The sequence below is a fragment of the Neophocaena asiaeorientalis genome, unplaced genomic scaffold, assembly GCF_003031525.2.
Source record: "Neophocaena asiaeorientalis asiaeorientalis breed wild unplaced genomic scaffold, Neophocaena_asiaeorientalis_V1.1 scaffold173, whole genome shotgun sequence".
In the NCBI taxonomy this organism is placed as follows: Eukaryota; Metazoa; Chordata; class Mammalia; order Artiodactyla; family Phocoenidae; genus Neophocaena; species Neophocaena asiaeorientalis.
In genome coordinates this window covers 1,463,223-1,471,865 of record NW_020174289.1, presented here as the reverse complement: position 1 = coordinate 1,471,865, position 8,643 = coordinate 1,463,223, and positions in this window count along the sequence as shown.

Below are 8,643 nucleotides of genomic sequence, written 5' to 3'. Positions count from 1 at the left end.
TGCAACCCTGGAAGAAACCCCACTTGATCATGGTGTATGATCCTTTTAATGTGCTGTTGGATTCTGTTTGCTAGTATTTTGTTGAGGATTTTTGAATTTATGTTCATCAGTGATACTGGCCAGTAGATTTCATTCTTTGTGAAATCCTTGTCTGGTTTTGGTATCAAGGTGATGGTGGCCTCGTAGAATGAATTTTTACATTTGGTAAGGCTGATCAAGTAGAGGAATGGTGGGATGTATGGCTGGACAGATGTGTGAAGATTCCTTTATGTTTTCCTCAGGATTTGTTTAAAATTACATCTCTGTCAGCTGACAAGACTGGGCCACAGAAAGTGGTTAATATTTTAATGAATGAAAACAAAAAGCAAAATACTGCAATCCATGAAGCTGCTCCTGTATGACACTGAGTGTTCTATACTCCTCTCTGAGCCTAATTTCTTACTACTAAAAGAAGGGAGTTGGGCCAGGATATTTTTTAAGATCCCTTCCTGTTCTTATAATCTATGATTTTGATGCACAATTCTCTTCCTTTTGGCTAAATACAAGAGCTCTGATTATTTCACATCACTGAAGCGATGATCAAGAATCAATTCTCTTTTGTCAGAAGATTTCCTCAAAACTAAAACTTTTCATCCAGATTCTCACATACTTATTATCTTCAAAATACAGTAAGTATCTTCTGAAGAGAGTGTTTTCAATGGTAATTTATTATGATAATAGTAATATGAGGCTATGAAGGATGTAAACATTTTACTTGGGTTCTGTTTACTAAAATTCATAAGTAGGTAAGTAGTTACTAAGGACAGGTACTACATTGAGAAAGTACAGTTTCCAATCTGAACAGCATGTATCCAAGACTCACCTTCCTATGGCTACAACACTTTCATTGCCCCCACCAAATGCTGCCTCTCCCAATGTAGATCATCTTTTTCCTCAGTCCTGATGAATAAATCATAGAAGTTCTAAGACTTTCCTTACTTGGACTGTTAGATTAACTCTACAGTCTCTTCGTCCTTTCTTTTCTCCCCAGACTCAGGTATGTGTCCACAGTGTAAATACAAGTAGAATTGGATATCCATGAAGATAAATGTGTTCACTAAAGGCTGTTCTTTTGCATTGTTTGCAAAAGACAGGATGTTTTTGGAGTCTAATCTCATACTCTCATAGTTTGTTTGTTGAATCTTAGACTATTCAGTTAGTCTTTTCTGACTTTTTCAATTAGTCTCAGCTTTCTCATATCTTTGAAGAAGGGAGGTTAACATCTGTGCAGGAATTTGACAATGCCACTATCTCCAAATTATTTCCACGTCCAATAGTAAAACTTAACCAAAACTACATCAATCTGATAAAAACAGGGCCACTGAAGACAGAGACCACTAAGGAATAAAGGTGTGAGTAATGCTAATAAGTGATTATGACCATGCTCTGAAACATAGAAGCTAAAATGTTCTGAAGAGGCGAGTAAAAAATTCTATAACCAATAAATAAATTATGTAGTAGATTTATTGAGCTAATTTTTCTTTCTAACAATATATATTTCATAGGGAATGTACTACCTGTTCATTCTGATTAGTATAGTATGCCTCCACTCTGAGCCTTAATTTATTCACGTTTCAGTTCTTTAAGCAAACAATGTCAAGACCTCTTAGAAGAGTCCTTCTTCATACAGCCAACATTATCAGACATGCATCAGCAACTCAGCAGTGAACTAGATCCATGCTTGTTCTACCCAGAAAAAGAGCCACCCTACCACTAAATGCCAGGCACTGGAACTAAAGATAGGCTCCCACGTACTTCACCCAGGACTGGTGCTATGAGGGACCAGGATTCTAAACCTCAGAGCAACACAACGTCAATATCCGGCTTTAGCACCAAATGATAAAATGGAAAAGAAAAATAAGGAGAAACTCTTCAAAGTACATGATCCAGGACTCCCAGTTTAAAAAAGCTATCCTACCAGTGGCCTGCAAATGCATTAGTGAACCTAGCGAAGATCAGCTGAACCTGGCACAGGTCAGGAGACCCATAGATTCTTTATGAATAATACCTGGTTTTAAACCACTAAATGTTGCAGTTGTATGTTATGAAGCAACAGGTAGTGATACAGTTCTTCCTGTCCTAAGGCTATTCCTTACCTTCCCCTTCCTTATTGGCAGAGCCTACCTCCCGTATATTTGCCTTTTACAGGTCATGCATATGACACATGCTGGCCCATGGGGCCTGAAGGGAAGGCTTCTGCAAACTTCTCACAAGAATCCTCTCCCTTCCTCCATCCTTTGAACTTTTCTGGGAGGATATGAGGCTTGCTGCTGCTAAAACCGCTCTGTAACCATTAATATCCATAGGGAGGATTTAATCAATATGCCTATGTAATGAAGCCTCCATAAAACCCCAAAAGGACAAGGTTCAGAGAGCTTCTGGGTTGGTGAACATGTGGAGATTCAGAGAGAGTGGTGTGCCTAAAGAGGGCATGGATTCTCTGTGCCCTTTTCCCATTACTGTGCCCTATGCATCTCTTCCATCTGGCTGTTCCTGAGCTATATCTTCTTAAAATGAACTGGTCATCTAGTAAGAAAATATTTCCTGAGTTTTGTGAGTGACTCTAGCAAATTAATCAAACCCAAAGAGGGAGTCATTGGAAGTTCCAATTTATTGCCAGTGGATCAGAAGCACAGGTGACAACCTGCAGAAGTGGGGGAGGGCAATCTTGTGAGACTAAGCCCTTAACTTGTGGGATTCAGGTAACATTCTATCTACTTTTTTTTTTTTTTTTGGCTGCGTTGTTTCTTCATTGCTGCACGCTGGCTTTCTCTAGTTGTGGCCAGCGGGGGCTACCCCTTGTTGTGGTGCTTCGGCTTCTCATTGAGGTGGCTTCTCCTGTTGCAAAGCATGGGCTCTAGGACACGCAGGCTTCAGTAGTTGTGGCATGTGGGCTCAGTAGTTGTAGCTCACAGGCTCTAGAGCGCAGGCTCAGTAGCTGCAGTGCATGGGCTTAGTCGCTCCGCAGCATGTGGGCTCTTCCTGGACCAGGACTCGAACCCATGTCCCCTGCATTGGCAGGTGGATGCTTAAACACTGTACCATCAGGGAAGTGCTGGTAGCATTCTATCTACTTGAAGGTAGTATCAAAATTGAATTGAATTGTAGGATGCCCAGCTGGTGTCAGAGGATTACTTGGTGGTGGGGGAATTTTCCCCCACCCGTGGAATTGGGTGTGGAATCTTACTATCTAAAATATAACTTTTCTTGTTTCTGATCATTATTTATAGTTGCTTCTCTCTGAAAACAAAGGATATCCTTCATTTTTAATGCAACACTGTTTACATTTTGTGATCTTTAATGTTGGCATTGTTCATGTGAATAAACAAAATTACTACAATGATAACAGACCAAAGTGGAAAAAAGACTGAACTAGTAACCAGGAGAATGGAGTGGTTTTGGTTTTTTTGTTAGCTCTTCCATTTGCAAACAGTGTGGCCTTGACACATCTTTGAGACTTGTGCTCCTCAATTTATTCATTTGCAAATTGAGGTGATTGATTTGATTATTTCTAAGACATCTTTCAGATAGAGTTTATGACTTTAAAAATCTTTTAAGTGAATCTTCATAAAAGAGTCCATTAATAACTGGTTGAAAAAATCTCATAACACATTGGTCATTAACTGTTTTTGTAGATCTCCTTGTCCTTATTATTGTAGAACACTTGGAGCAGCTGTTCTAAGCACCGAAGTCTCTCTACTGGAATTGAGCACTTGGGGGAAAAGTGCAGGTTCAGGCTAGTACAGTTCATTGCATTACTTCTTTACTTGCTCTTAGAAGAGACAAACTTAGGCCTTGGCAGGGCTGGGAGGGAGACGCAAGAGGGAAGTCATATGGGAACATATGTATAAGTATAGCTGATTCACTTTGTTATAAAGCAGAAACTAACACACCATTGTAAAGCAATTATACCCCAATAAAGATGTCTAAAAAAAAATTTTTTATAAGAGAAATCAGCCAATATTCTGAAAATAAAATTGTCATAACTGAGATCAAGGACTCAATAAATGGCATTAAGAGCAGATTAGACACAGTTGAAGAAAAAGTAATAAATTAGAATATAAGAGAGTAAAAAATGGACAGACTGGGGTCCAGAGAAGTATAAGGATAGGAAATTCAGAAAAAAGCATAAAACAAAGGGAACACTGGAACAAAGGATCTAACCTGTAATTGAAGTTTCAGAAAGAAAAGAAAGGGAAAATGACATAACATCAACATTGCAAAAGGCCAAATATTGTATCAAAAGTTATTAAGGGCTTCCCTGGTGGCTCAGTTGTTGAGAGTCCGCCTGCCGATGCTGGGGACATGGGTTCGTGCCCCGGTCTGGGAAGATCCCACATGCTGCGGAGCGGCTGGCCCCGTGAGCCATGACCGCTGAGCCTGCGCATCTGGAGCATGTGCTCCGCAACAGGAGAGGCCACAACAGTGAGAGGCCCACGTATAGCAAAAAAAAAAAAAAAATTATAAAATCAAAACCAAATTTCCCAAGGGAAAGAGACACTCCAACGGGAATAAAAATCTGTAAATAGTCCTGCTTATTCATTTGTGGAGCACATCTGTTCTGTACACTGCTTATCTGCAAAGCCCTATTGTGGATGTTGCATAAAGGAGAACAGAGTTAAATAAGGAATTTATTGTGAATAAAATGTCTATGTACATAATTTTGCATAATGGCAAAATTTATAATCCAAAGTAGTCTTAAGACTTTTATTTTTGTCTTTACTAAGGCTTTAAACCAAGGTTGTTTTCTTTTCTAGCCAAATATACTCTTTCCACAAACTCCAGTTAATATGGTGTCCATAATCTTGTACTTATGGTGGAGGCTCTATTTCATACAGCTAGCTGTTATGGGCAGCTGAGAAAAAGTGTCAGTAGATAGAGGAAGATATAGGGTCAAGGCATTAAAAAAATTAGTTTTAGCATATTTAATGCTGGTGGGAATGATAGAGAGGAAGTTTACCTTCCAAGCACCCCAAGCTGTCATTTCCTGTTTTGGGGATGTGACCTGGACTATAAGATAGCCTTCTCCAATCACAACATCTCCTTTTGTGTCTGCTCTTAAGCTGAAAGTGTCCTTAGGGATTGCTCTGTCCCACTCCATGTGTTTTACAGATAAGAAAGGCAAGATGCAATGATGCCCATACCGTCATCTCTTTCCTTAGACTGACACTGTCTCTTCCTAGCTGGGTTCCACATCTCTGCCCCTCCAAGTCATCCTCCACACTGAAGCCAGCGATCTTTACAAACCACAGATCTTGTACTATTCTGCTCCTACCACCATCTAGGCGCCCAGGATTTTAGACTCCAAGTTCCAATGACCATATATTCCATTACACATAATTAACATGTGATTTGTGGGATTTTTGTTTATGAAAATAAAGTTATAGATTAAGTTGATATATGCTAACTTGGTTGAAAAGAAAAAAACTATGGTCTAATATGGTATGGTTCTCACTGGTTCTAGAAATGTGCTGTGCATTAGAATAACCCAGGAAGCTCTTAAAAGTCCCAATGCCTGGACTTCCCTTGTGGCGCAGTGGTTGAGAATCTGCCTGCTAATGCAGGGGACACGGGTTCGAGCCCTGGTCTGGGAAGATCTCACATGCCGCAGAGCAACTAGGCCCGTGAGCCACAACTACTAAGCCTGCGCGTCTGGAGCCTGTGCTCCACAACGAGAGGCCACGACAGTGAGAGACCCGTGCACCGCGATGAAGAGTGGCCCCTGCTTGCCACAACTAGAGAAAGCCCTTGCACAGAAACGAAGAACCAACACAGCCAAAAATAAAAATAATTAAAAGAAGGCTCAACATTAAAAAAAAAGAGTCCCAATGCCTGATCAAAATTCCCATCTGATCTGGCCTCTGCATAATCTCTTCCTGGCTCCCTGCTCTGGAACACAACAGGTTTCCTCCTGCCTCAGGGCCTTTGCATTGGCTGCTTGCCTCTGCCAGGATTTTTTCCTTCCTGTATTGTATACTTAGACCTGAGTTTCTCTTCAAAGTGATCTCATCACTCTTTAGTTATCTTTCTTTGACCCAAGAGATTACATGAGGATGGTTTGCTATATGCTGTCCTAGGACTGTCTTACCAACTTTCACTGCAGTTACATCAGTGTATAATTATGTGCTTACTCTTTTGGGTGATTAATGTTCCTCCTCCCTACCAGACTGAGAGGTGCATGAGTGTCATTGTTTGCACTTGTAACCTCAGTGCTTACTTAACAGAATTGCTTTATAGGCACTCCATAAATTTTTGTCAGGTGAATGAATGAATAATGAATTGCCATGAAGAGGTCTGAGCAGTTTCTGTGAGACAGATTAGACCTAAGGGAAATAATGCATTTACCTGATGATTATTTCCCAGTGTACCCTTTTTTTTTTGTGCCCTCCTACAAGTTTCACCAGTTCCCTACAAGATTCACAAGGAATTTACTATTTATTATTAGGCAGAAGTGTTTAATGATGTTGGTAGTTACTTAAAATGAGATTCAGCATGAAAAGTATATCTATTTTTTACTTTGCTTTGTTAAAAACCTTTTATACTCAGATCTTAGACCAAATATTTTGGTTTGTGTTTCCTTTGAGAAAAATGATCTATCCAATATGTATAATGAAAATATTATAACTGTTTATTATGATGCTCAGATAATTCCCATGGTCTTCTATTTTCTAGTCATCTTTCTAATATATTTTTCTCTTATATTAATTAAATATAATTAATTATAATTAATTAAGTTCTCTTATATTAATTAAATTTCTCTAAAAAATGTTTTCTCTTATATTAGTTTTATATCAGTATTTCAGAAAATATAAAATTACGAAATTTTCATTGAAGATAAGTTTTGCACATTAGTGGATCTCACTAGCTTTTTATCTTAGGCATCTTTCAGGATTGTTATCTCTTCTTATTTCTTTTGACCTGGATTTTGTTATTAATTTGTTTGGTGGCTTTTCTTGCTGAGTCACATTGTGCAATTGGGTCTCATGTATTTTTTAAGCCCTTGGGTATAAGGAGAGGTTCAATCCCGTTAAGAAGAATTTTTTTGGTAGTGTTTAACACTTGGTAGTGTTTAACACTTATCCTTCTTGAAAAACAATAAAATGTGCCACTGCTTTCTATCCTTTACCCCAGTATGATACATTCCTTGAGCAACTGGTAGTGTTGATCATATTTGTAGCTGATAGTTTTACAGAATTTTAAGGCTCTTGGGGCCTCTTGAGAGCATCAAGATGTTAGTGGGATGAATCTGACTGTCCCACCTGGGGGCAGCAAGGCCAGGTTTCAAGCCCTCATTTTCACACTTAGTAGTTATGTGAGCTGGAATATTCTGAGTTCATCTTCTCATCTGTAATAAACAGTAAACAGTCACAAAACTGAGTGTAGTTTAAATGAGACAATACTTCACAGTGCTAGGAGAACCAATCTGTTGGTTGTGAATCTTATTTTCATATGATAGGTGATGAAGGCCAGATCCAGACAAATCTGGGAGATTTAAGCCTGTGTAAATACACTGGCAGAGCTGCGGGCCCAGGTCTTCTACACTGCATGTTCCCATTCCACTATATTTAATTGATAAGTGATTTTAATTTTTGCTGTTAATGAAAATATAATTATAGAATGGGTTGGTAAATGTTATGTTGGTTGAATAGAAACAAAACACTGTATGGTCTAATATAATGATTTCCACTGGTGCTTGAACCTTAGTGCACATTAGAATCATTTGGGAAACTTTTTAAAAATCATAATGTCCAGGCTATACCTCATTCCAATTACATCACAGTACCTGAGGGTGGGACCCAAGCATGATTTTTTTTTAATGACTTCCTATTCAATTTTGTACACAGAATTTGTCAAAACACGGCTGAGAATAGCCCAAACCATCTCTAGGACAGTTTTTAAAGGTCTGTTCTTCTGTTAACAGATCATATATCTTGGGTACTGTGTTAAGTGCCTCTTTATGGGTTTGTTTTCTGATATATTTTCCTTCTTCCTATTGAAATACACCACAGACCTTACATCTTTTGGTCACTTCATCCGTGTCACTAACCTGAATGCTGCTGCATCCCAAAGAGGTCAATGCCTTATTTGCGAGTATCTCCAAATGTCTCTTAACAATGCATCCTACAAAGATAACAGAGGAGGACTCTTCTTTCAATAGCACCTGGTGTCCACATTTAATTCAGCAGGCATTAATGACTTTTAATCCCTTAATTACATTTTTCCCTCTGGTATAAATCTAGGCTTTCTGGAACGAGGGGTGGGAGCCTTTGAGGAGACGGTACTGCCCCTTGCAGATTTAGCCAGAGATTTGTGTGGGGACACGCCTGGGTAGTTTATATACGATAGGGTGATGATCTGGAAGAGTCTACTTCAGCCTTCTTCGTTACTTAAAATATGAACTGGACCATTGATTTTTCAGTTGTTTTCTTTCCATACTTCAGAATTTCCTATAAGGGGCTGAAAGATGCCAGGGTTGCTTATGTGTTACTGTTTCGTCTCTGACAGTTTCTATTTCTCACAGAGGATCAGAACAGGGCTGGAAACAGCTAACTTTATTTTTATTATCTACCGTAAAATGAGAATGTGATGTAAATGTGCAGACAG